Here is a 27,500-nt window from a genome sequence, read left to right on the forward strand (position 1 = left end):
GGAATAGTGTCAAAATAGTGGAGACACCAATGCCAAAATAGTGGAGACACCTGATTGTCTGTGGAATAGTGTCAGAATAGTGGAGACACACATGCCAAAATAGTGGAGACACCTGTATGTCTGTGGAATAGTGTAAGAATAGTGGAGACACCAGTGCTAAAATAGTGGAGACACCCGATTGTCTGTGGAATAGTGTCAAAATAGTGGAGACACCAATGCCAAAATAGTGGAGACACCTGTATGTCTGTGGAATAGTGTAAGAATAGTGGAGACACCAGTGCTAAAATAGTGGAGACACCCGATTGTCTGTGGAATAGTGTCAAAATAGTGGAGACACCAATGCCAAAATAGTGGAGACACCTGATTGTCTGTGGAATAGTGTCAAAATAGTGGAGACACCAATGCCAAAATAGTGGAGACACCTGATTTTCTGTGGAATAGTATCAAAATAGTGGAGACACCAATGCCAAAATAGTGGAGACACCTGATTGTCTTTGGAATAGTATCAAAATAGTGGAGACACCAATGCCAAATTAGTGGAAACACCTGATTGTCTGTGGAATAGTGTCAAAATAGTGGAGACACCCGATTGTCTGTGGAATAGTGTAAGAATACTGGAGACACCAATGCCAAAATGGTGGAGACACCCGATTGTCTGTGGAATAGTGTCAGAATACTGGAGACACCAATGCCAAAATAGTGGAGACACCTGATTGTCTGTGGAATAGTGTAAGAATAGTGGAGACACCAATGCCAAAATAGTGGAGACACCTGATTGTCTGTGGAATAGTGTCAAAATAGTGGAGACACCAATGCCAAAATAGTGGAGACACCTGATTGTCTGTGGAATAGTGTCAAAATAGTGGAGACACCAATGCCAAAATAGTGGAGACACCTGATTGTCTGTGGAATAGTGTCAAAATAGTGGAGACACCAATGCCAAAATAGTGGAGACACCTGTATGTCTGTGGAATAGTGTAAGAATAGTGGAGACACCAGTGCTAAAATAGTGGAGACACCCGATTGTCTGTGGAATAGTGTCAAAATAGTGGAGACACCAATGCCAAAATAGTGGAGACACCTGATTGTCTGTGGAATAGTGTCAACATAGTGGAGACACCAATGCCAAAATAGTGGAGACACCTGATTTTCTGTGGAATAGTATCAAAATAGTGGAGACACCAATGCCAAAATAGTGGAGACACCTGATTGTCTTTGGAATAGTATCAAAATAGTGGAGACACCAATGCCAAAATAGTGGAAACACCTGATTGTCTGTGGAATAGTGTCAAAATAGTGGAGACACCCGATTGTCTGTGGAATAGTGTAAGAATACTGGAGACACCAATGCCAAAATGGTGGAGACACCCGATTGTCTGTGGAATAGTGTCAGAATACTGGAGACACCAATGCCAAAATAGTGGAGACACCTGATTGTCTGTGGAATAGTGTCAGAATAGTGGAGAAACCAATTCCAAAATAGTGGAGACACCTGATTGTCTGTGGAATAGTGTCAAAATAGTGGAGACACCAATGCCAAAATAGTGGAGACACCTGATTGTCTGTGGAATAGTGTCAAAATAGTGGAGACACCAATGCCAAAATAGTGGAGACACCTGATTGTCTGTGGAATAGTGTCAAAATAGTGGAGACACCAATGCCAAAATAGTGGAGACACCTGATTGTCTGTGGAATAGTGTCAAAATAGTGGAGACACCAATGCCAAAATAGTGGAGACACCTGATTGTCTGTGGAATAGTGTCAGAATAGTGGAGACACCAGTGCCAAAATAGGGAAGACACCCGATTGTCTGTGGAATAGTGTCAAAATAGTGGAGACACCTGATTGTCTGTGGAATAGTGTCAGAATAGTGGAGACATCAATGCCAAAATAGTGAAGACACCTGATTGTCTGTGGAATAGTTTCAAAATAGTGGAGATACCAGTGCCAAAATAGTGGAGACACCTGATTGTCTGTGGAATAGTGTCAAAATAGTGGAGACACCAATGCCAAAATAGTGGAGACATCTGATTGTCTGTGGAATAGTGTCAGAATACTGGAGACACCAGTGCCAAAATGGTGGAGACACCCGATTGTCTGTGGAATAGTGTCAGAATAGTGGAGAGACCAGTGCCAAAATGGTGGAGACCCCCGATTGTCTGTGGAATAGTGTCAGAATAGTGGAGACACCAGTGCCAAAATAGTGGAGACACCCGATTGTCTGTGGAATAGTGTCCAAAATAGTGGAGACACCAGTGCCAAAATAGTGGAGACACCTGATTGTCTGTGGAATAGTGTCAAAATAGTGGTGACACCCGATTGTCTGTGGAATAGTGTCAGAATAGTGGAGACACAAATGCCAAAATAGTGGAGACACCCGATTGTCTGTGGAATAGCGTCAGAATAGTGGAGACACCAATGCCAATATAGTGGAGACACCCGATTGTCTGTGGAATAGTGTCAAAATAGTGGAGAAACCTGATTGTCTGTGGAATAGTGTCCGAATAGTGGAGACATCAATGCCAAAATAGTGGAGACACCTGATTGTCTGTGGTATAGTTTCAAAATAGTGGAGATACCAGTGCCAAAATAGTGTAGACACCTGATTGTCTGTGGAATAGTGTCAAAATAGTGGAGACACCAATGCCAAAATAGTGGAGACACCTGATTGTCTGTGGAATAGTGTCAAAATAGTGGAGACACCAATGCCAAAATAGTGGAGACACCTGATTGTGGAATAGTGTTAGAATACTGGAGACACCAATGCCAAAATAGTGGAGACACCTGATTGTCTGTGGAATAGTGTCAGAATACTGGAGACACCAGTGCCAAAATGGTGGAGACACCTGATTGTCTGTGGAATAGTGTCAAAATAGTGGAGACACCAATGCCAAAATAGTGGAGACACCTGATTGTCTGTGGAATAGTGTTAGAATACTGGAGCCACCAGTGCCAAAATGGTTGGACACCCGATTGTCTGTGGAATAGTGTCAGAATAGGGGAGATACCAGTGCAGAAATAGTGGAGACACCCGATTGTCTGTGGAATAGTGTCAGAATAGTGGAGACACCAGTGCCAAAATAGTAGAGACACCTGATTGTCTGTGGAATAGTGTCAGAATAGGGGAGATACCAGTGCCAAAATAGTGGAGACACCCGATTGTCTGTGGAATAGTGTCAGAATAGTGGAGACACCAATGCCAAAATAGTGGAGACACCTGATTTTCTGTGGAATAGTATCAAAATAGTGGAGACACCAATGCCAAAATAGTGGAGACACCCGATTGTCTGTGGAATAGTATCAAAATAGTGGAGACACCAATGCCAAAATAGTGGAAACACCTGATTGTCTGTGGAATAGTGTCAAAATAGTGGAGACACCCGATTGTCTGTGGAATAGTGTAAGAATACTGGAGACACCAATGCCAAAATGGTGGAGACACCCGATTGTCTGTGGAATAGTGTCAGAATACTGGAGACACCAATGCCAAAATAGTGGAGACACCTGATTGTCTGTGGAATAGTGTCAGAATAGTGGAGAAACCAATTCCAAAATAGTGGAGACACCTGATTGTCTGTGGAATAGTGTCAAAATAGTGGAGACACCAATGCCAAAATAGTGGAGACACCTGATTGTCTGTGGAATAGTGTCAAAATAGTGGAGACACCAATGCCAAAATAGTGGAGACACCTGATTGTCTGTGGAATAGTGTCAAAATAGTGGAGACACCAATGCCAAAATAGTGGAGACACCTGATTGTCTGTGGAATAGTGTCAAAATAGTGGAGACACCAATGCCAAAATAGTGGAGACACCTGATTGTCTGTGGAATAGTGTCAGAATAGTGGAGACACCAGTGCCAAAATAGGGAAGACACCCGATTGTCTGTGGAATAGTGTCAAAATAGTGGAGACACCTGATTGTCTGTGGAATAGTGTCAGAATAGTGGAGACATCAATGCCAAAATAGTGAAGACACCTGATTGTCTGTGGAATAGTTTCAAAATAGTGGAGATACCAGTGCCAAAATAGTGGAGACACCTGATTGTCTGTGGAATAGTGTCAAAATAGTGGAGACACCAATGCCAAAATAGTGGAGACATCTGATTGTCTGTGGAATAGTGTCAGAATACTGGAGACACCAGTGCCAAAATGGTGGAGACACCCGATTGTCTGTGGAATAGTGTCAGAATAGTGGAGAGACCAGTGCCAAAATGGTGGAGACCCCCGATTGTCTGTGGAATAGTGTCAGAATAGTGGAGACACCAGTGCCAAAATAGTGGAGACACCCGATTGTCTGTGGAATAGTGTAAAAATAGTGGAGACACCAATGCCAAAATAGTGGAGACACCCGATTTTCTGTGGAATAGTGTCAGAATAGTTGAGACATCAGTGTCAAAATGGTGGAGACACCCGATTGTCTGTGGAATAGTGTCAAAATAGTTGAGACATCAATGCCAAAATAGTGGAGACACCTGATTGTCTGTGGAATGGTTTCAAAATAGAGGAGATACCAGTGCCAAAATAGTGGAGACACCTGATTGTCTGTGGAATAGTGTCCAAAATAGTGGAGACACCAGTGCCAAAATAGTGGAGACACCTGATTGTCTGTGGAATAGTGTCAAAATAGTGGTGACACCCGATTGTCTGTGGAATAGTGTCAGAATAGTGGAGACACAAATGCCAAAATAGTGGAGACACCCGATTGTCTGTGGAATAGCGTCAGAATAGTGGAGACACCAATGCCAATATAGTGGAGACACCCGATTGTCTGTGGAATAGTGTCAAAATAGTGGAGAAACCTGATTGTCTGTGGAATAGTGTCCGAATAGTGGAGACATCAATGCCAAAATAGTGGAGACACCTGATTGTCTGTGGTATAGTTTCAAAATAGTGGAGATACCAGTGCCAAAATAGTGTAGACACCTGATTGTCTGTGGAATAGTGTCAAAATAGTGGAGACACCAATGCCAAAATAGTGGAGACACCTGATTGTCTGTGGAATAGTGTCAAAATAGTGGAGACACCAATGCCAAAATAGTGGAGACACCTGATTGTGGAATAGTGTTAGAATACTGGAGACACCAATGCCAAAATAGTGGAGACACCTGATTGTCTGTGGAATAGTGTCAGAATACTGGAGACACCAGTGCCAAAATGGTGGAGACACCTGATTGTCTGTGGAATAGTGTCAAAATAGTGGAGACACCAATGCCAAAATAGTGGAGACACCTGATTGTCTGTGGAATAGTGTTAGAATACTGGAGCCACCAGTGCCAAAATGGTTGGACACCCGATTGTCTGTGGAATAGTGTCAGAATAGGGGAGATACCAGTGCAGAAATAGTGGAGACACCCGATTGTCTGTGGAATAGTGTCAGAATAGTGGAGACACCAGTGCCAAAATAGTAGAGACACCTGATTGTCTGTGGAATAGTGTCAGAATAGGGGAGATACCAGTGCCAAAATAGTGGAGACACCCGATTGTCTGTGGAATAGTGTCAAAATAGTGGAGACACCTGATTGTCTGTGGAATAGTGTCAGAATAGTGGAGACATCAATGCCAAAATAGTGAAGACACCTGATTGTCTGTGGAATAGTTTCAAAATAGTGGAGATACCAGTGCCAAAATAGTGGAGACACCTGATTGTCTGTGGAATAGTGTCAAAATAGTGGAGACACCAATGCCAAAATAGTGGAGACATCTGATTGTCTGTGGAATAGTGTCAGAATACTGGAGACACCAGTGCCAAAATGGTGGAGACACCCGATTGTCTGTGGAATAGTGTCAGAATAGTGGAGAGACCAGTGCCAAAATGGTGGAGACCCCCGATTGTCTGTGGAATAGTGTCAGAATAGTGGAGACACCAGTGCCAAAATAGTGGAGACACCCGATTGTCTGTGGAATAGTGTCCAAAATAGTGGAGACACCAGTGCCAAAATAGTGGAGACACCTGATTGTCTGTGGAATAGTGTCAAAATAGTTGTGACACCCGATTGTCTGTGGAATAGTGTCAGAATAGTGGAGACACAAATGCCAAAATAGTGGAGACACCCGATTGTCTGTGGAATAGCGTCAGAATAGTGGAGACACCAATGCCAATATAGTGGAGACACCCGATTGTCTGTGGAATAGTGTCAAAATAGTGGAGAAACCTGATTGTCTGTGGAATAGTGTCCGAATAGTGGAGACATCAATGCCAAAATAGTGGAGACACCTGATTGTCTGTGGTATAGTTTCAAAATAGTGGAGATACCAGTGCCAAAATAGTGTAGACACCTGATTGTCTGTGGAATAGTGTCAAAATAGTGGAGACACCAATGCCAAAATAGTGGAGACACCTGATTGTCTGTGGAATAGTGTCAAAATAGTGGAGACACCAATGCCAAAATAGTGGAGACACCTGATTGTGGAATAGTGTTAGAATACTGGAGACACCAATGCCAAAATAGTGGAGACACCTGATTGTCTGTGGAATAGTGTCAGAATACTGGAGACACCAGTGCCAAAATGGTGGAGACACCTGATTGTCTGTGGAATAGTGTCAAAATAGTGGAGACACCAATGCCAAAATAGTGGAGACACCTGATTGTCTGTGGAATAGTGTTAGAATACTGGAGCCACCAGTGCCAAAATGGTTGGACACCCGATTGTCTGTGGAATAGTGTCAGAATAGGGGAGATACCAGTGCAGAAATAGTGGAGACACCCGATTGTCTGTGGAATAGTGTCAGAATAGTGGAGACACCAGTGCCAAAATAGTAGAGACACCTGATTGTCTGTGGAATAGTGTCAGAATAGGGGAGATACCAGTGCCAAAATAGTGGAGACACCCGATTGTCTGTGGAATAGTGTCAGAATAGTGGAGACACCAATGCCAAAATAGTGGAGACACCTGATTTTCTGTGGAATAGTATCAAAATAGTGGAGACACCAATGCCAAAATAGTGGAGACACCCGATTGTCTGTGGAATAGTATCAAAATAGTGGAGACACCAATGCCAAAATAGTGGAAACACCTGATTGTCTGTGGAATAGTGTCAAAATAGTGGAGACACCCGATTGTCTGTGGAATAGTGTAAGAATACTGGAGACACCAATGCCAAAATGGTGGAGACACCCGATTGTCTGTGGAATAGTGTCAGAATACTGGAGACACCAATGCCAAAATAGTGGAGACACCTGATTGTCTGTGGAATAGTGTCAGAATAGTGGAGAAACCAATTCCAAAATAGTGGAGACACCTGATTGTCTGTGGAATAGTGTCAAAATAGTGGAGACACCAATGCCAAAATAGTGGAGACACCTGATTGTCTGTGGAATAGTGTCAAAATAGTGGAGACACCAATGCCAAAATAGTGGAGACACCTGATTGTCTGTGGAATAGTGTCAAAATAGTGGAGACACCAATGCCAAAATAGTGGAGACACCTGATTGTCTGTGGAATAGTGTCAAAATAGTGGAGACACCAATGCCAAAATAGTGGAGACACCTGATTGTCTGTGGAATAGTGTCAGAATAGTGGAGACACCAGTGCCAAAATAGGGAAGACACCCGATTGTCTGTGGAATAGTGTCAAAATAGTGGAGACACCTGATTGTCTGTGGAATAGTGTCAGAATAGTGGAGACATCAATGCCAAAATAGTGAAGACACCTGATTGTCTGTGGAATAGTTTCAAAATAGTGGAGATACCAGTGCCAAAATAGTGGAGACACCTGATTGTCTGTGGAATAGTGTCAAAATAGTGGAGACACCAATGCCAAAATAGTGGAGACATCTGATTGTCTGTGGAATAGTGTCAGAATACTGGAGACACCAGTGCCAAAATGGTGGAGACACCCGATTGTCTGTGGAATAGTGTCAGAATAGTGGAGAGACCAGTGCCAAAATGGTGGAGACCCCCGATTGTCTGTGGAATAGTGTCAGAATAGTGGAGACACCAGTGCCAAAATAGTGGAGACACCCGATTGTCTGTGGAATAGTGTAAAAATAGTGGAGACACCAATGCCAAAATAGTGGAGACACCCGATTTTCTGTGGAATAGTGTCAGAATAGTTGAGACACCAGTGTCAAAATGGTGGAGACACCCGATTGTCTGTGGAATAGTGTCAAAATAGTTGAGACATCAATGCCAAAATAGTGGAGACACCTGATTGTCTGTGGAATGGTTTCAAAATAGAGGAGATACCAGTGCCAAAATAGTGGAGACACCTGATTGTCTGTGGAATAGTGTCCAAAATAGTGGAGACACCAGTGCCAAAATAGTGGAGACACCTGATTGTCTGTGGAATAGTGTCAAAATAGTGGTGACACCCGATTGTCTGTGGAATAGTGTCAGAATAGTGGAGACACAAATGCCAAAATAGTGGAGACACCCGATTGTCTGTGGAATAGCGTCAGAATAGTGGAGACACCAATGCCAATATAGTGGAGACACCCGATTGTCTGTGGAATAGTGTCAAAATAGTGGAGAAACCTGATTGTCTGTGGAATAGTGTCCGAATAGTGGAGACATCAATGCCAAAATAGTGGAGACACCTGATTGTCTGTGGTATAGTTTCAAAATAGTGGAGATACCAGTGCCAAAATAGTGTAGACACCTGATTGTCTGTGGAATAGTGTCAAAATAGTGGAGACACCAATGCCAAAATAGTGGAGACACCTGATTGTCTGTGGAATAGTGTCAAAATAGTGGAGACACCAATGCCAAAATAGTGGAGACACCTGATTGTGGAATAGTGTTAGAATACTGGAGACACCAATGCCAAAATAGTGGAGACACCTGATTGTCTGTGGAATAGTGTCAGAATACTGGAGACACCAGTGCCAAAATGGTGGAGACACCTGATTGTCTGTGGAATAGTGTCAAAATAGTGGAGACACCAATGCCAAAATAGTGGAGACACCTGATTGTCTGTGGAATAGTGTTAGAATACTGGAGCCACCAGTGCCAAAATGGTTGGACACCCGATTGTCTGTGGAATAGTGTCAGAATAGGGGAGATACCAGTGCAGAAATAGTGGAGACACCCGATTGTCTGTGGAATAGTGTCAGAATAGTGGAGACACCAGTGCCAAAATAGTAGAGACACCTGATTGTCTGTGGAATAGTGTCAGAATAGGGGAGATACCAGTGCCAAAATAGTGGAGACACCCGATTGTCTGTGGAATAGTGTCAGAATAGTGGAGACACCAATGCCAAAATAGTGGAGACACCCGATTGTCTGTGGAATAGTGTCAGAATAGGGGAGATACCAGTGCCAAAATAGTGAAGACACCCGATTGTCTGTGGAATAGTGTCAGAATAGTGGAGACACCAATGCCAAAATAGTGGAGACACCCGATTTTCTGTGGAATAGTGTCAGAATAGTTGAGACACCAGTGTCAAAATGGTGGTGACACCCGATTGTCTGTGGAATAGTGTCAAAATAGTGGAGACACCCGATTGTCTGTGGAATAGTGTAAGAATAGTGGAGACACCAGTGCCAAAATAGTGGAGACACCCGATTGTCTGTGGAATAGTGTCAGAATACTGGAGACACCAATGCCAAAATAGTGGAGACACCTGATTGCCTGTGGAATAGTGTCAGAATAGTGGAGAAACCAATGCCAAAATAGTGGAGACACCTGATTGTCTGTGGAATAGTGTCAAAATAGTGGAGACACCAATGCCAAAATAGTGGAGACACCTGATTGTCTGTGGAATAGTGTCAAAATAGTGGAGACACCAATGCCAAAATAGTGGAGACACCTGATTGTCTGTGGAATAGTGTCAAAATAGTGGAGACACCAATGCCAAAATAGTGGAGACACCCGATTGTCTGTGGAATTGTGTCAAAATAGTGGAGACACCAATGCCAAAATAGTGGAGACACCTGATTGTCTGTGGAATAGTGTCAGAATAGTGGAGAAACCAGTGCCAAAATAGGGAAGACACCCGATTGTCTGTGGAATAGTGTCAAAATAGTGGAGACACCTGATTGTCTGTGGAATAGTGTCAGAATAGTGGAGACATCAATGCCAAAATGGTGGAGACACCCGATTGTCTGTGGAATAGTGTCAAAATAGTGGAGACACCTGATTGTCTGTGGAATAGTGTCAGAATAGTGGAGACACCAGTGCCAAAATGGTGGAGACACCCGATTGTCTGTGGAATAGTGCCAGAATAGTGGAGACACCAGTGCCAAAATGGTGGAGACACCCGATTGTCTGTGGAATAGTGTCACAATAGTGAAGACACCAGTGCCAAAATAGTGGAGACACCTGATTGTCTGTGGAATAGTGTCAGAATAGTGGAGACATCAATGCCAAAATGGTGGAGACACCCGATTGTCTGTGGAATAGTGTCAAAATAGTGGAGACACCTGATTGTCTGTGGAATAGTGTCAGAATAGTGGAGACACCAGTGCCAAAATGGTGGAGACACTCGACTGTCTGTGGAATAGTGCCAGAATAGTGGAGACACCAGTGCCAAAATAGTGGAGACACCCGATTGTCTGTGGAATGGTGTCAAAATAGTGAAGACACCAGTGCCAAAATAGTGGAGACACCCGATTGTCTGTGGAATAGTGTCAAAATAGTTGAGACACCCGATTGCCTGTGGAATAGTGTCAGAATAGTGGAGACACCAGTGCCAAAATGGTGGAGACACCCAATTGTCTGTGGAATGGTGTCAGAATAGTGGAGACACCAGTGCCAAAATGGTGGAGACACCCGATGGTCTGTGGAATAGTGTCAAAATAATGGAGACACCAATGCCAAAATAGTGGAGACACCTGATTGTCTGTGGAATAGTGTCAGAATACTGGAGACACCAGTGCCAAAATGGTGGAGACACCCGATTGTCTGTGGAATAGTGTCAAAATAGTGGAGAGACCAGTGCCAAAATGGTGGAGACCCCCGATTGTCTGTGGAATAGTGTCAGAATAGTGGAGACACCAGTGCCAAAATAGTGGAGACACCCGATTGTCTGTGGAAACGTGTAAAAATAGTGGAGACACCAATGCCAAAATAGTGGAGACACCTGATTGTCTGTGGAATAGTGTCAAAATAGTGGAGACACCAATGCCAAAATAGTGGAGACACCCCATTGTCTGTGGAATAGTGTCAAAATAGTGGAGACACCCGATTGCCTGTGGAATAGTGTCAGAATAGTGGAGACACCAGTGCCAAAATGGTGGAGACACCCAATTGTCTGTGGAATGGTGTCAGAATAGTGGTGACACCAGTGCCAAAATGGTGGAGACACCCGATTGTCTGTGGAATAGTGTCAAAATAGTGGAGACACCTGATTGTCTGTGGAATAGTTTCAGAATAGTGGAGACACCAATGCCAAAATAGTGGAGACACCCGATTGTCTGTAGAATAGTGTCAGAATAGTGGAGACACCAATGCCAAAATAGTGGAGACACCCGATTGTCTGTGGAATAGTGTCAAAATAGTGGAGACACCTAATTGTCCGTGGAATAGTGTCAGAATAGTGGAGACACCAGTGCCAAAATGGTGGAGACACCCGATTGTCTGTGGAATAGTGTAAAAATAGTGGAGACATCAATGCCAAAATAGTGGAGACACCTGATTGTCTGTGGAATAGTTCCAAAATAGTGCAGATACCAGTGCCAAAATAGTGGAGACACATGATTGTCTGTAGAATAGTGTCAAAATAGTGGAGACACCAATGCCAAAATAGTGGAGACACCTGATTGTCTGTGGAATAGTGTCAAAATAGTGGAGACACCAATGCCAAAATGGTGGAGACACCCGATTGTCTGTGGAATAGTGTCAAAATAGTGGAGACACCAATGCCAAAATAGTGGAGACACCTGATTGTCTGTGGAATAGTGTCAAAATAGTGGAGACACACATGCCAAAATAGTGGAGACACCTGATTGTCTGTGGAATAGTGTCAAAATAGTGGAGACACCAATGCCAAAATAGTGGAGACACCTGATTGTCTGTGGAATAGTGTCAAAATAGTGGAGACACCAATGCCAAAATAGTGGAGACACCTGATTGTCTGTGGAATAGTATCAAAATAGTGGAGACACCAATGCCAAAATAGTGGAAACACCTGATTGTCTGTGGGATAGTGTCAAAATAGTGAAGACACCAATGCCAAAATAGTGGAGACACCCGATTGTCTGTGGAATAGTGTCAAAATAGTGGAGACACCAATGCCAAAATAGTGGAGACACCTGATAGTCTGTGGAATAGTGTCAAAATAGTGGAGACACCCGATTGTCTGTGGAATAGTGTCAAAATAGTGGAGACACCAATGCCAAAATGGTGGAGACATCCGATTGTCTGTGGAATAGTGTCAAAATAGTGGAGACACCAATGCCAAAATAGTGGAGACACCTGATTGTCTGTGGAATAGTGTCAAAATAGTGGAGACACCAATGCCAAAATAGTGGAGACACCTGATTGTCTGTGGAATAGTGTCAAAATAGTGGAGACGTCAATGCCAAAATAGTGGAGACACCTGATTGCCTGTGGAATAGTGTCAAAATAGTGGAGACACCAGTGCCAAACTAGTGGAGACACCTGATTGTCTGTGGAATAGCGCCAAAATAGTGGAGACACCTGATTGTCTGTGGAATAGTGTCAAAGTAGTGGAGACACCAATGCCAAAATAGTGGAGACACCTGATTGTCTGTGGAATAGTGTCAAAATAGTGGAGACACACATGCCAAAATAGTGGAGACACCTGATTGTCTGTGGAATAGTGTCAAAATAGTGGAGACACCAATGCCAAAATAGTGGAGACACCTGATTGTCTGTGGAATAGTGTCAAAATAGTGGAGACACCAATGCCAAAATAGTGGAGACACCTGATTGTCTGTGGAATAGTATCAAATAGTGGAGACACCAATGCCAAAATAGTGGAAACACCTGATTGTCTGTGGGATAGTGTCAAAATAGTGAAGACACCAATGCCAAAATAGTGGAGACACCCGATTGTCTGTGGAATAGTGTCAAAATAGTGGAGACACCAATGCCAAAATAGTGGAGACACCTGATTGTCTGTGGAATAGTGCCAAAATAGTGGAGACACCCGATTGTCTGTGGAATAGTGTCAAAATAGTGGAGACACCAATGCCAAAATGGTGGAGACATCCGATTGTCTGTGGAATAGTGTCAAAATAGTGGAGACACCAATGCCAAAATAGTGGAGACACCTGATTGTCTGTGGAATAGTGTCAAAATAGTGGAGACACCAATGCCAAAATAGTGGAGACACCTGATTGTCTGTGGAATAGTGTCAAAATAGTGGAGACGTCAATGCCAAAATAGTGGAGACACCTGATTGCCTGTGGAATAGTGTCAAAATAGTGGAGACCCCAGTGCCAAAATAGTGGAGACACCTCATTGTCTGTGGAATAGCGCCAAAATAGTGGAGACACCTGATGTTCTGTGGAATAGTGTCAAAATAGTGGAGACACCAATGCCAAAATAGTGGAGACACCTGATTGTCTGTGGAATAGTGTCAAAATAGTGGAGACACACATGCCAAAATAGTGGAGACACCTGATTGTCTGTTGAATAGTGTCAAAATAGTGGAGACATCAATGCCAAAATAGTGGAGACACCTGATTGCCTGTGGAATAGTGTCAAAATAGTGGAGACACCAGTGCCAAAATAGTGGAGACACCTGATTGTCTGTGGAATAGTTCCAAAATAGTGGAGACACCCGATTGTCTGTGGAATATGTCAAAATAGTGGAGACACCAATGCCAAAATGGTGAAGACACCCGATTGTCTGTGGAATAGTGTCAAAATAGTGGAGACACCAATGCCAAAATAGTGGAGACACCTGATTGTCTGTGGAATAGTGTCAAAATAGTGGAGACACCAATGCCAAAATAGTGGAGACACCTGATTGTCTGTGGAATAGTGTCAAAATAGTGGAGACACCAATGCCAAAATAGTGGAGACACCTGATTGTCTGTGGAATAGTATCAAAATAGTGGAGACACCAATGCCAAAATAGTGGAGACACCTGATTGTCTTTGGAATAGTATCAAAATAGTGGAGACACCAATGCCAAAATAGTGGAAACACCTGATTGTCTGTGGAATAGTGTCAAAATAGTGGAGACACCAATGCCAAAATAGTGGAGACACCCGATTGTCTGTGGAATAGTGCCAAAATAGTGGAGACACCTGATTGTCTGTGGAATAGTGTCAAAATAGTGGAGACACCCGATTGTCTGTGGAATAGTTTCAAAATAGTGGAGATACCAATGCCAAAATAGTGGAGACACCTGATTGTCTGTGGAATAGTGTCAAAATAGTGGAGACACCAATGCCAAAATAGTGGAGACACCTGATTGTCTGTGGAATAGTGTCAAAATAGTGGAGACACCAGTGCCAAGATAGTGGAGACACCTGATTGTCTGTGGAATAGTGTCAAAATAGTGGAGACACCAATGCCAAAATGGTGGAGACACCCGATTGTCTGTGGAATAGTGTCAAAATAGTGGAGACACCAATGCCAAAATGGTGGAGACACCCGATTGTCTGTGGAATAGTGTCAAAATAGTGGAGACACCAATGCCAAAATAGTGGAGACACCTGATTGTCTGTGGAATAGTGTCAAAATAGTGGAGACAACAATGCCAAAATAGTGGAGACACCTGATTGTCTGTGGAATAGTGTCAAAATAGTGGAGACACCAATGCCAAAATAGTGGAGACACCTGATTGTCTGTTGAATAGTATCAAAATAGTGGAGACACCAATGCCAAAATAGTGGAGACACCTGATTGTCTTTGGAATAGTATCAAAATAGTGGAGACACCAATGCCAAAATAGTGGAAACACCTGATTGTCTGTGGAATAGTGTCAAAATAGTGGAGACACCAATGCCAAAATAGTGGAGACACCCGATTGTCTGTGGAATAGTGTAAAAATAGTGGAGACACCAATGCCAAAATAGTGGAGACACCTGATTGTCTGTGGAATAGTGTCAAAATAGTGGAGACACCCGATTGTCTGTGGAATAGTGTCAAAATAGTGGAGACACCAATGCCAAAATGGTGGAGACATCCGATTGTCTGTGGAATAGTGTCAAAATAGTGGAGACACCAATGCCAAAATAGCGGAGATACCCGATTGTCTGTGGAATAGTGCCAAAATAGTGGAGACACCTGATTGTCTGTGGAATAGTGTCAAAATAGTGGAGAAACCCGATTGTCTGTGGAATAGTTTCAAAATAGTGGAGATACCAATGCCAAAATAGTGGAGACACCTGATTATCTGTGGAATAGTGTCAAAATAGTGGAGACACCAATGCCAAAATAGTGGAGACACCTGATTGTCTGTGGAATAGTGTCAAAATAGTGGAGACACCAGTGCCAAGATAGTGGAGACACCTGATTGTCTGTGGAATAGTGTCAAAATAGTGGAGACACCAATGCCAAAATGGTGGAGACACCCGATTGTCTGTGGAATAGTGCCAAAATAGTGAAGACACCAATGCCAAAATGGTGGAGACACCCGATTGTCTGTGGAATAGTGTCAAAATAGTGGAGACACCAATGCCAAAATAGTGGAGACACCTGATTGTCTGTGGAATAGTGTCAGAATAGTGGAGACACCAATGCCAAAATAGTGGAGACACCTGATTGTCTGTGGAATAGTGTCAAAATAGTGGAGACACCAATGCCAAAATAGTGGAGACACCTGATTGTCTGTGGAATAGTATCAAAATAGTGGAGACACCAATGCCAAAATAGTGGAGACACCTGATTGTCTTTGGAATAGTATCAAAATAGTGGAGACACCAATGCCAAAATAGTGGAAACACCTGATTGTCTGTGGAATAGTGTCAAAATAGTGGAGACACCAATGCCAAAATAGTGGAGACACCCGATTGTCTGTGGAATAGTGTCAAAATAGTGGAGACACCAATGCCAAAATAGTGGAGACACCTGATTGTCTGTGGAATAGTGTCAAAATAGTGGAGACACCCGATTGTCTGTGGAATAGTGTCAAAATAGTGGAGACACCAATGCCAAAATGGTGGAGACATCCGATTGTCTGTGGAATAGTATCAAAATAGTGGAGACACTAATGCCAAAATAGTGAAGACACCCGATTGTCTGTGGAATAGTGCCAAAATACACCTGATTGTCTGTGGAATAGTGTCAAACTAGTGGAGACACCCGATTGTCTGTGGAATAGTTTCAAAATAGTGGAGATACCAATGCCAAAATAGTGGAGACACCTGATTGTCTGTGGAATAGTGTCAAAATAGTGGAGACACCAATGTCAAAATAGTGGAGACACCTGATTGTCTGTGGAATAGTGTCAAAATAGTGGAGACATCAATGCCAAAATAGTGGAGACACCTGATTGCCTGTGGAATAGTGTCAAAATAGTGGAGACACCAGTGCCAAAATAGTGGAGACACCTGATTATCTGTGGAATAGTGCCAAAATAGGGAGACACCTGATTGTCTGTGGAATAGTGTCAAAATAGTGGAGACACCAATGCCAAAATAGTGGAGACACCCGATTTCCTGTGGAATAGTGTCAAAATAGTGGAGACACCAATGCAAAAATGGTGGAGACATCCGATTGTCTGTGGAATAGTGTCAAAATAGTGGAAACACCAATGCCAAAAATAGTGGAGACACCCGATTGTCTGTGGAATAGTGCCAAAATAGTGGAGACACCTGATTGTCTGTGGAATATGCCAAAATAGTGGAGACACCCGATTGTCTGTGGAATAGTTTCAAAATAGTGGAGATACCAATGCCAAAATAGTGGAGACACCTGATTGTCTGTGGAATAGTGTCAAAATAGTGGAGACACCAATGCCAAAATAGTGGAGACACCTGATTGTCTGTGGAATAGTGTCAGAATAGTGGAGATACCAGTGCCAAAATGGTGGAGACACCCGATTGTCTGTGGAATAGTGTCAAAATAGTGGAGACACCAATGCCAAAATAGTGGAGACACCTGATTGTCTGTGGAATAGTGTCAAAATAGTGGAGACACCAATGCCAAAATAGTGGAGACACCTTATTGTCTGTGGAATAGTGTCAAAATAGTGGAGACACCAATGCCAAAATGGTGGAGACACCTGATTGTCTGTGGAATAGTGCCAAAATAGTGGAGACACCCGATTTTCTGTGGAATAGTGTCAAAATAGTGGAGACACCAATGCCAAAATGGTGGAGACATCCGATTGTCTGTTGAATAGTGTCAAAATAGTGGAAACACCAATGCCAAAATAGTGGAGACACCCGATTGTCTGTGGAATAGTGCCAAAATAGTGGAGACACCTGATTGTCTGTGGAATATGCCAAAATAGTGGAGACACCCGATTGTCTGTGGAATAGTTTCAAAATAGTGGAGATACCAATGCCAAAATAGTGGAGACACCTGATTGTCTGTGGAATAGTGTCAGAATAGTGGAGACACCAATGCCAAAATAGTGGAGACACCTGATTGTCTGTGGAATAGTGTCAGAATAGTGGAGATACCAGTGCCAAAATGGTGGAGACACCCGATTGTCTGTGGAATAGTGTCAGAATAGTGGAGACACCAATGCCAAAATGGTGGAGACACCCGATTGTCTTTGGAATAGTGCCAAAATAGTGGAGACACCTGATTGTCTGTGGAATAGTGCCAAAATAGTAGAGACACCTGATTGTCTGTGGAATAGTGTCAAAATAGTGGAGACACCAATGCCAAAATGGTGGAGACACCCGATTTTCTGTGGAATAGTGCCAAAATAGTGGAGACACCTGATTGTCTGTGGAATAGTGCCAAAATAGTGGAGACACCTGATTGTCTGTGGAATAGTGTCAGAATAGTGGAGACACCAATGCCAAAATGGTGGAGACACCCGATTATCTGTGGAATAGTGTCAAAATAGTGGAGACACCAATGCCAAAATAGTGGAGACACCTTATTGTCTGTGGAATAGTGTCAGAATAGTGGAGACACCAGTGCCAAAATGGTGGAGACACCCGATTGTCTGTGGAATAGTGTCAAAATAGTGGAGACATTAATGCCAAAATAGTGGAGACACCTGATTGTCTGTGGAATAGTGTCAGAATAGTGGAGACACCAATGCCAAAATAGTGGAGACACCCGATTGTCTCCTCTGTGGTTCGTTCAAAGACGAAACAACCAAGCACGCCTTCTTTGAATGCCCGAACTTCAACAATACTTGGGGTATGTCAACGGAATGACAGCCTGTATCGATTCCGAGCATCCTCACCTGCTAAATGCTTACTACAATATCGACAACGTTGCCCGCTGTGGGACAGGGAGAGGCGGATGGTGTTTCTCGCAATCTTGGCACCGATGATGGTATGGATGTCGCGCTTGAGAGTTAACCAAGGAACAATCTTTTGCTGATCAGGATCTGATTGCGTTCTTCAAGCACCAGCTTAAAGTCACGATCAGATGTGATAGAAAAAGATTACATTCCTTGGAATTTGAAAGACGGTGGATAAGAGTGGCAAGCTTGTGTGTAAGAAGAGGAGTCAAGTACGTGTTCCCTGCCTGAACATGGCACACGCGGTTCCATGTCCTGTCGAACCCCAGTCCTTTGGGTAAGTTTTTCAGTTTCTAGCCGCTTAATCGAGTGAATGAGATTTTCCTCCTCCTGAGCAATAGAAAGCCTCCAAGATGCCCACTCCCCATTTTTATTTATTTTCGTCTCTGGCCTTTTTCACCCATTGGCACTTATCTTGGAAGGACTCCACTCACTCTCCAACTCCACTCCCTTCTTTCTTTTTCTCCCAAACTTAGATCCCACTTCCACTTAGAGATTGACTTGCTTGTTTTCAGCAAACCGAAAAACAGGCAATCTATTATTTAGAAAGGGTTGGGAGGGCCTTACTAACCAATTTTTTTTCTCTCCATTCCGTCGCCAATGAAATAAAATCTGTATATATTTATGATTCAATAAAACTTTTCAAATTTGATTTTAACTGAAGTAGGACAGCACCTGGAGTAAATGCGGTATTCTGGTGACTGAGATATTTCTAGTTAAGAGTAAGATAGACAATTTTAAGTATTTGAAACCAAGGATGACCAACGACACCCATTATCCCCACACTTTTGATTGGCCTTGCCTCTAATTTGTTCATTATGTAATATTTTGTTAATATTTTGTGCAAATAAATATTTCAAAGTGTAGTAACTGTTCTGATAATACACCTCATCTTTTCTGTCCTTAATCAGTGAAGGAGAAATCTTTCTACATGGAGATAATTTTTATTTCCATTCTAATCTAGAAAGAGCGCCCCTTTTCTTTAGAAGCTGGATTTTCCTCATATTAAAAACCGACCTTGTGTCACACTTTGCCCTCGTGGGCGGCAAGTAAATAGGAACAGAAAATGACCGACAACCTCTCCCTCGGCCCCGCACTCCTTATATGTTCGAACTCTTCCAAAAATGAAAACAAAAGAAAGCTAAAGTGCACAACTGCACAAGTGCCTATTTTTTTTAAATGTATACGTCTGCTAAGATGTATTTGTGATTTGCTTTTAATTTCATATATGTGAGTGTGTGTTTCTAATTAACCTGTTCATCTAAGTGTGCGCACATGTGTGTATTTTATCAAGTGGATTTCTGTTTGTGGGGCAAAACAAATGTAAAGTTTAAAAAGGGACAAAAAAAAAAGAGAGAGAGAGAGACAGGGACGAAACGAGAATTAAATTAAAGCAAGAAAGTTTTAAGAGTTTTTTTTTGTTTTTTTTTTGTTTTTTTTTCACCGCCAATTAAAAATGAATGTTACAATTTTCGCGTCAATGCCTTCTTCCTCTACCCGGAAGGAAGTGCTCCACAAAACACCACGTAACAACAACAAAGCGTCAGGTGCACGCGGAGGTAGAGAGAGAGTGAGAGAGAGAGAGAGAGAGAGAGAGAGAGAGAGAGAGGGAGAGAGAGAGAGAGAGAGAGAGAGAGAGAGGGGGGATTTAAACACAAACAGACAAACACTAACAATCGATAAAAAGAGAAGAAAAACAAATATCAACTTGACTTTAAAGTGAGGGTCACGCGCTGGTCAAGTGACGTCACCAACGTAGTATAAACACAACCCAAATACATGCCTTCACTTGTATATCTGGAAACACGTCCAGAATGAAACGTGAGGGGTTGAGTAGAAGGGGCTCAATCCAAACAAAACTCCTAACAATTATCAATATAACGTTCGTAATTTACTTGCCTCCACACGAAGACAAAGTTAGACACAAGGTCATTTTCATATGGAGTATGTACAGCTTCCCTCCCCCAAAGGGAAACGAAAATTAAAATTGCCACAGTCGATAAGGATTTCCCCTCTTCTTAAAGAGGAAAAAACTATAATACACTTCGAATTATTTATACGCAAGTAAAAATATAATTCATTTACAAATTAGGCACAAGGCCATCAAAAGTGTGTGAATAGAGTCGGGTGGTCGGTGATTATTCTCTGTCTCTCCTATTCTTAACATGAAGCATTTTTACTCATTCGTACAGTCATTGTTCATTTCATTCTTTTACCATTTTTCAGTCACTTTCACTTCACCAGTCACCCAAATACCACATTTACTCTTTGGACTACTCTACTTAAAATATCTAAAGATTTTAAATTAAATTTTGTTTGTAATATATATATATATATATATATATATGTATATATGTACGTGTGTGTGTGTGTGTGTGTGTGTGTGTGTGTGTGTGTGTAAGTCACGTGACTAAATTCAAATTATCACTTTTGAACATGTAAGCCATAACATTTTCTATATTAATATTTCAAATGTCATCTGCGCAAATTCGTTTCGATTATCTGATTGAAATTTTGCTCCATTCTTCATTCTGGAAACATAGAAAGCAGAGTCTTGTGCATTGTTATCATAACTGAACTCATCCATTCATCTCTCTGCTGCAGATATTGACAGTGGACTCTACAAAAGCAACCCGTCATGGACGGGCATCGGAAGCAGAGATGTGTCATTGAATTCCTCCATGCAGAAAAAATCGAACCGATCAACATTCATCGGCGCCCGTTGAACGTTTATGAAGCCGATGCAGTTGATGTCAGCACAGTTAGGAGATGGGTTCGTCGATTTCAGAGTGGTGACAGAGATGTGAACCAGATTTTTACAACCTAGGCAGCGTTTATTGCTGGCATAAGTGCATTGAAAATGGTTGTGACTATGTAGAAAAATGGAGCACAAAGGTCACTTGTTTTAATAGAAGCACTTCCATCATTATAGTTCTTCAACATTTTAGTTTTTGAGTGAAAACTTAAGAGGCCTTAATTTTGGAACGACCTATATATATATATATATATATATATATATATATATATATATAGTCATCCACATATAGTACTGTACTGTTTCGCTGTATCACATCTCATCAATGCGGCTAGACTACCTGAAGTATAATAATTAAATGAATGATATTGCGCTACGAAACAGGTGCTGTCAAGAATTGTGTATGTCTACTTACCTAAAGGAACAAATGGTAAGATGGTCAACATCTTGAAATTTGGTATATAAATATTTTTATATAAACAAATTTACATGGTCGCGACACTGGACATGCTAATATTTAGAATAAATGGTTGGTTAAAACCAGAAGTCCTCATCAGGCGACTTAATAAATGGTTGCTTTCCACAGAAGAAACCATGCAAATTTGTTTATATTAATAGCAATATATCTTGCTCTTCTTTTATTGAGCACTCTTAATAACCTCGTTAGATTCATTAGTTATCTCTTTTGAATATCTAATCACTAAAATCCTTTTGAGAACGGTATGTTAATCAATGGAGGTAGCTTGTTCTCATGGCCAGGTAGAAGTCTTCAGTAAAATGCAATTGAATTCTTAGTATCGGCTGTACTGAGGATTGATCCTTCAACCTTCAGAATGCTGTCAATTTAGAACCGAACTCCACTTAGCACCTATATCCATTGCGCTATGGATTATGGCTGACAAAATAAGAGAAAGTTTATTAGTTTAAAAGGAAAACTCCAAAATAGCAACAGTCTTTTTCTCCTTATTCAGGCACTGTTTCAAATTGATCTGGACTTTTTGTAACTGGACTCAAACAATACCGGTTCAGGAGAGAAGCGATTGGAAATTTTGTGACCCTTGCTTACAGGGGGTATCCATGGTCTCTAAAGATATAAGAGACTTCTCCCTTCAGCTTCCTTATACTCGGGTTACACTTATATCCGGGTTACACCGTACATTAACATGACCTCTAATTTGGGACCAGAGAAAATCTCTTATATTCGGAGTTTCTTATATCCGGGTTACTCTGAATATATCTTGAGATTTGAATGTTGGCGAAAATACTCGTCACTTTAAAAAGCAAATAAGAATTTTATTTCAGGTAAAGAGACAATGTACAACCAATAATCGGTTTTATTCAAACGAAATGTGCAAGTATCAAACGAAATAGGCGGGAAAATACTATTGCTTTTAATAAATAATTGAACCACATTTTCAAACTGAATTGTCTTGAAAAGTTATATACAGCATTTTATTTTACTACTATTGTTCCTGTTCGTAATATAACTAACAAGCAATTTAATTCAGTCCGCGGGGCTGGATATAAACAAGTAGTACCAAAAAGTAAAAAATGAGACTAATACAGAAAATTTTCACTTTGTGGTATTCTTTGTTTATATCCAGCCGTACGGACTAAATTAAATCGCTTGTTCAAAAATATCATGCATGCAAATAACATCCACAAAGAAAAAAGCCCAATACATAAAATACTGTACACTGACAGAAATAAATTTCACATATTAAAAATACACACATATGTGTGTGTGTGTGTGTGTGTGTGTGTGTGCGTGTGTGTGTGTGTGTGTGCGCGCGCGCGTGTCATTACGACCCTCAGCTACTCGAATTGTTGTATAATTCAGAGTGTAATATGCTGTAATTTCAATGTTAAGTTTTGACTTCGAATTTAGGTGTATATACGCTGTGCTGGTGAAGAGACTTAATATCAATAAAGATTCATATCATCTTGGAAACGATCGTACACGAAGAAGTTTATATTAATTACGGATACAAATGAATTAATCATATATATATATATATATATATATATATATATATATATATATAAAAGTATGTATATGTATATGTGTGTGTGTGTGTTTGCAGAAGAATCTCCCAAACTATTTAACAGATCATTATGAATTTGGGAATATATGGAATATATATTCTAGAAAATACGGTGAGTAACATGGGTACATTATTTCCCAAATGTTAACATTTGGGAGGGGGTATCCATTGTTTATATGTTTCCATCATCATATTGTATGAATCTGAAGATTCTATTGTTGCCATTAGTTTTCTTGATATTTTTTCTAGCCAGAATTCTTTTTAGGAAGACATCGGGAATTACGGGAGGGACCACGTGAAGGTTGCCAACATCCTAAGTGAAGTGATTTTGGACACCCAGATCTTCAGTCCATGTCGTTAATCACTATACCACCGTCACCCTCCCCCTTTATATGTTATAAATTGTATTAAGACATAATAAAGAATAATATTTATTTTTTAATTTATAATATCATACAATTATGCGCCCATAAGCCATCCGTACTGTAGTTTCTGTAATAAATATATATATATTTTTGTTTGTTTTGGCGGTTACTACTTCAGCAGTTAGTCCATTTCTTCCAAAGAAAAGATAACAATAATGTAGTATCTGTTCTTCAGACGCTACACTTCAATTTCTTGTTCTCTGTCAGTGGAGGAGAAATCCTTCGCGACTAAGACAATGTTTATTTTTGTTCATTTTCTCCACATTAAAAAACGACCCTGGTGTCTAACTCTGTCCCGTGGGGAGGCATTGTAAATAGGGACTCAGAACTGCTGGTATATATGACTGAACAGTGCATAATTCTATTGTGTGTGTGCGTGTATATATATATATATATATATATATATATATATATATATATATATATATATATATATATATATATATATCATGTGCAAACTTTTGCAACTGCTTCAATATAATACAAATCAACAAAAAAGAAACTAAAATCAGTTGCCAACTGTTTGATTTAGTTTTAGTCTTATACTTTGGACATCTACCAGTTAGAATGAAATAGAGTAATTATTCAGACCCCCCTCCTTCCCTCCTTCCGTCATGAACTTCATCCATCGTGACCCTAAGGATATTCAGTTCATACATATTCGGAATATGAAATGTCTGTACGTGAATCAGAGATTTTTATCCTCGGGCCCGAAAATCAACAGAAAATCGACAATAATTCCTGTAATTACCTGGTCCCTGTTGATTGTGGTGTCATGTTGGTTCTGTGCAGTTCTAGGAGGTCCACCCTCTTAGGCTTTGCCTTCTCCCTTTAAGAAGGGGGTTGTATATTGCTATACCTAAGACACCCTTACTGGGGAATGCCGATAGGGCTGCCCATGTTCTTTTTGCAGGCCAGAGTGCGCCTCCTTGGGGGCGCTGACTTTTCAATCCCACTTTCCGACTCCGGTGTCACAGTTCTTGCCGTGGGAGAGAACTAAATATCTGTTTGGAAGTTTCTTTGTATCTGTATTATTCAGACTAATCTTGGTTGATATATTCCACATGTCGACCGATGTGATCTCCGAACTTCTTCACTTCCAATCGGTGGTGACTATCTTCCTCTCATGGCACACGACGCATCATCGGGAAGTCGGGGTAGCCAGTGCCTGCCTGACTGCCTGACTGCCTGAGAGGAATTGCATTCTCGCATACAAAAACTTCCTGGGAAGCCCCGTCATTATTCTCCGGTAGGCACGCCTCAGACGATTAGCAATAAACTAACCATTTCCCAATGAGAAAGGGTGGACCTGACCTCCTAAGATTTCCAGAGCACACCAGTAACATACCGCAGTCAACAGGGAAATGGCCACTTCAATAATGGCATTTTCCCTTGCTGATTGCGGTATGCTGCTGATTCCGATATTTTTTTTTTTTTAGTTTTCAATAAAACTAAAAAATATACATGGTACTTGCACAGAATTTGAACCGAACGTTTTTCTTTTTTTTTTCTTTTTTTTTTGTACCTTAACCCTAACTTAAGTTTTAGGTAGGTAAAAGTCGGTTTCGTTGGGTTCAAATACCAAATAAATAATTACATTTACAAATTAAAAAAGAACACTAAAGTTATGGTTCAGCTATCCCCCATACGAAAAAATGAGATTCTATCTTTTTCTAAGCGATTGCATACAGCATAATCACGTTGACACACAGGTTCCCGTTAGATCACAGAAGTTAAGCAATGTTGAGCCTGGTCAGTACTAAAATGGGTGACCATTTGGGAATTTCAGGTGCCGTATGAGCTCTCTCTGCTTATCCCAGCATTGTTTCCAGTTGTCCTGGACTCGAACAGTGCCGATTCAGGAGAGGTGTGGTTGAGGATTGCGCTACCCTTGTCTCAAAATTATACGCATGCATAACCACTCTTACAGGGCGTATCCATTGTCTTTCGAGACTGAACAGAGGCGTTTTTTTTTTTGTTTTTTTTTTGCTTTTTTCGTCTTGTTTTATTTGAAAAATAGCGTTGCAGAAAATTTGTGTATATAAATTTAAGGGTTAAATTGACAGACAGTGTCCGAGGGCCGCCTATGGGTTCTCCGACTCGTGTTTATGTAAAAAACCAAACTACCGAACTGGAACTGCATGATACTAAAACGAAATAAATACATCATTAACGGCGTAAAAATTACGTCTGATGTTGATGGGGCAAAATCAAAATGCCATAATAAAAATGTATACAGGCGATAAAAATGATTTTATGTCGTTGCTTTTTAATATAATTAGATGAAATGAGGGATCATTTTGAGTTTAAATCTTAAAACATAAAAAAGTATTCAAACGTCTTGTTTATATGTGTGTGTGTGTGTGTGTGTGTGTGTGTGTGTGTGTGTGTGTGTGTGTGTACACAAAGTAAACTTACAAATATTGTAAATGATGTATTTCGTAGCGGTTTCATTCAGTTCGCTAGTTCGGTTTTTACATAAACGCGAGTTACATGAAATCGGACAATTTAATTTCCGGGTAGATAACTAACTAACGTTTTTACCATTAACCCTAAGTCCGACTGACAATATCGTAAAACCACACGTAATCGTCTTTAAAAAAAAAACAAGTAGACCTCCTTCCATGAAAAAAAAAAAAAAAAAAAAAACTCAACCAGAAATACTGCCATAAAAAAGTGAAACTGATCCCCCATTCTTAATTCCCCTTCCTCCTTTTTTTTTTTATTATTCGGTTGAACTTTTCAAATGGCTTACACGTAATCGCCTGAAAAAAGTAGAAGTTTAGTTTTTTCTGGGATGGGATTATTTAGCTGGATTAATCTACAATAATAATTTTTTAAAAAATGAATGGAAGTAAAATAATGTCAGGATGAATTTGTAAGTAAAACTAAATCATTGTACACTAAAAAGCCGTGTCTGAAAGCAAATATAAACATTCACCTATAGTAGTTGTAATAGTTTTGTATAACTTCACATTTCAAATGTGTGTGTGTGTGTGTGTGTGTGTGTGTGTGTGTGTGTGTGTGTGTGTGTGTGTGTGTGTGTGTGTGTGTGTGTTTCTTGTCTATCTGTAACTTTGATAAATACATATTGAATTATTATTTTTTGGTACTTATACAAAATACGGACCGTGTTGAAATAATAACGTTATTATTTAGAAACCCATTCTTAACATGGGAAGGGAATGACGTTTTGTAATTTACTAATTATTCTGAACTTTCACCTAATAATTTCATAAACAAATAAATTGAAATTAAAAATCCTATCTAAAATAGCACGTCCATAAACTGCACAAGTACCATTCTTTTTCTTTTCTTATTTTGTTTTTTTTAACTATTAATCGAATAAGAGTAAACAGAAACCAATTTTTTTTAATGATATTTAAAATAATTTAAAAAAAAAAATGTAAATATGACTATATTTCGAATTATTTTTTCTAAGACCGCAATATGTCTTCATCCGGGCAACGCCGAATAAATACAGCTAATTTTAAATAATTTTTATTTTTTTTTATGCTGAGGGACTAGAACGGTCTTCCGAGTTTTAGTTGTAATATCTTGGAAAGAATTGGAATTCAGAGAAAGGGAGAAAAAATAGAAAAGAAACGGTGAAAATAAATAAACAAAAAAAAAAAGAAAAAACAAAACAAACGGGACCACGTTGCTACAGACATCATCATCAGCATCATCAATGCGTCGCATATTTCAATGTTCCATGAATTTCATGGCATTTTTTCGGGACTTTTTCTCACACTTTTACTTTTGGGCAAAAAACGCATGTTTTTTTTTATATATATACCTTTACAGGGAACGGTTTTAAAATGACTATTTTTACTTTTTAAGAAAAAGGCTACGTTTTTTAAGATGTTATATTATATTTAATTTAATTTAATTTTCTTGTTTATATATTTTGTACATAAACCACCCGCAAAAATGGGTCAGAAAAAGCAAGCACTGGCCAGATTGATGACATTTTTTTTTTTAA

General features: G+C 40.6%; 1 protein-coding gene and 1 pseudogene across 13 annotated transcripts in view; one reads left to right on the forward strand and one right to left on the reverse strand.

The window, feature by feature from the left end:
• LOC145259913 (rap guanine nucleotide exchange factor 6-like) overlaps positions 1-27,500 on the reverse strand; it is a 917,527-nt gene that overhangs the window by 889,520 nt on the left and 507 nt on the right. The gene's annotated exons all lie outside the window — the stretch shown is intronic.
• LOC145260149 (5S ribosomal RNA) lies at positions 25,199-25,316 on the forward strand (annotated as a pseudogene).

Source organism: Euprymna scolopes, chromosome 35, assembly GCF_053919585.1.
Source record: "Euprymna scolopes isolate OS-2025 chromosome 35, ASM5391958v1, whole genome shotgun sequence".
Lineage (NCBI taxonomy): Eukaryota > Metazoa > Mollusca > Cephalopoda > Sepiida > Sepiolidae > Euprymna > Euprymna scolopes.